Genomic DNA, 2252 nt, shown 5'->3' on the forward strand with positions numbered 1-2252 from the left:
AAAATTTGACCCAACCATTCAGCACCGGTTCAAGCGGAACCAGAGTAAGGTGTTTGAAAATTGAAATTTCAAACTACAAATGGAAGATATTTATTGCCTGCAATAATCAAGGGGGGGGGAGAGACGAGACAATGATTTTTCATGAGAAGTCAAATGCTACGGTCTCAAACAGTAAAACAAAAAAAGTGAAATTTTTATTCTAAAATAATACAGTAAAAGAAAAATTTATGATTGAGTTGTGATGCATGTGATTTATTAACTCCAATTTTTTTACTCGTAATTAGAAAAAAGGAAATTTTCTACAATAATACTTAGTAAAAAGTTAAATTAAAAAAAAAAAACTAAAAATAGAAATGAAGGGGGCGCATTTTAGCAAAACAAAGCATCGTCTTGGCTGGTCATGTTAGCAACGGATGGAATCTCGAAATGCCAGAGTCTCCCGACGCTTTTCACCAAGTATTTTCTACACAAAAACTCCTCGGCGAAAGCCTTCTCCACTCTCCGATCAATATCGTGCAACAACACGTGCGTCACACCCGGTCCTTTCCTGTTCCTCGCCATAACGGCCGCCGAGAATATCGCTGCCATCCTCCCTGGCGCCTCCGCAAAATATCCACGCGGCGCATCGATCATTATCAAATCCCATTCCGTATCGTAAAACTCATCGGGAAACCCCGCCAAGGCAAGCTTGTACTTCTCGTTGCCACGTAAGTACGCTTTCGAGGGAGAACAGCTCGGTTCGGACCGATAGTGGGAGAGCAGATCGTCTGCTTGCTGGAGCTGCGTGCGGTACCGTACGGCGTGCGCGTGGAGGCTTGGTGCGTCTTTGAGCACGGTCTGAACCCATTGGGGATCCTCTTCGAGAAATATGGTGTTGCCACGTGGATTGAGGGAAGTCCACATGAGGGAGTCGTAGCCGAGTCCGAAGACGAGGAAGTTGCAAGGAGAGCGTTTCTTGAGGACGTCAAAGGTTACGGAGATCTCCCCGATGTTCTGTTGCGGAACGATTTGTGTCGTGGCGTAGTGGATGATGGCTTGAAGTTGGATGACAGAGTAGTCATCTACGGCTTGGGATCTGGAGTTGGCGAGAGAGCATAGGAGGGAATAATCAGCGGTTTTTATGAAACTCGATATTAGCATTGCTCCTGCAATAAGGCCAACGACGGCGATAGGCAAAACCCATTTCTTGTCTGCGACGAAACTTCGATTCTTGACAATCTCTTCTCTTTTCATTTTTCCACTAGTTGAAAGTATACCTTTCTTATGAAACGAAAAAAAGAAAAGAAAAGAAAAGATTTCTTGGTTTCTTGGTTTCTTGGTTTAAGGTCTGGCTTTTGCTTTTGTTACATAAATATAAAAGGAGAGGAATGAAACAGGATGGAGATATAGTCAAACGCGGAGTGGACCAGTTTTGGAAATAAGGAGAGAAAATTACTTTTGTCTGGATGTTGAAGTAAATTGGTGAGTTTAGATATGATAATGATAAAAAAATTTAAAATTTTAATAACAATTAAAATATATATTTTATATTTATGTTCAGATATGAATGATCATATAATAAATTTTATATTTCATATATTTTTAATATAAAATGAATTTAAAATAAACATATAAATTATTAAACTTACGTTAAAGTAAATATTTTCGTATTTTTATATATTCAAAAAATAAGTTATATTTTTATTTCTAAAAAATACTTCCAAATAAATAGTGCGTGACATTAGGATCATAAACCGACGACGGATTTTGATTCGTTCCAATGTTTAGAGTCGAATTTTTTTAAAATTAGATTTCAAATGTGGTTGGATCAAATAATAATAATAAAAATTTTAGAATTGAGTTTTAAGTAAATTTGTTTTGATTTAACTTAATATATATTTATGAAAAATTATTTTTAATATTTTATTTAATTTTATATTTATTTATATTTATATTAAAAATAATATTTTATTAATTTCAAATAAAATATGATTAGATATGATTTTATACAATATCAAATCTAATTAAATTCGAATATAAAATAATTTTAAAAAAATTAAATTAAATTTAAATATCATAAATATAAAATTAAATTAAATTTATGATGAAAAAAATTCGTTTCATCCTATTTGTTGTCATCTTTAATCAATGTAAATGTTAAAATCTAAATAGATAAGTTACCGTTAATAGATCGACATCAGAATTTTTATTTTTTATTTTTTATAAATGGTGGCCCACAGATATTTAATTACATTTCAAGAAAAAAAAATTTT

The 2252-nt window shown here is 33.3% G+C and overlaps 1 pseudogene; it reads right to left on the reverse strand.

Moving 5' to 3' along the window:
- Positions 1-213: 213 nt before the first annotated feature.
- LOC111288224 (arabinogalactan O-methyltransferase 1 pseudogene) lies at positions 214-1355 on the reverse strand (annotated as a pseudogene).
- Positions 1356-2252: the final 897 nt, after the last annotated feature.

The sequence above is a fragment of the Durio zibethinus genome, chromosome 4, assembly GCF_047325235.1.
Source record: "Durio zibethinus cultivar Kanyao isolate XHJ-2024 chromosome 4, ASM4732523v1, whole genome shotgun sequence".
NCBI lineage: Eukaryota > Viridiplantae > Streptophyta > Magnoliopsida > Malvales > Malvaceae > Durio > Durio zibethinus.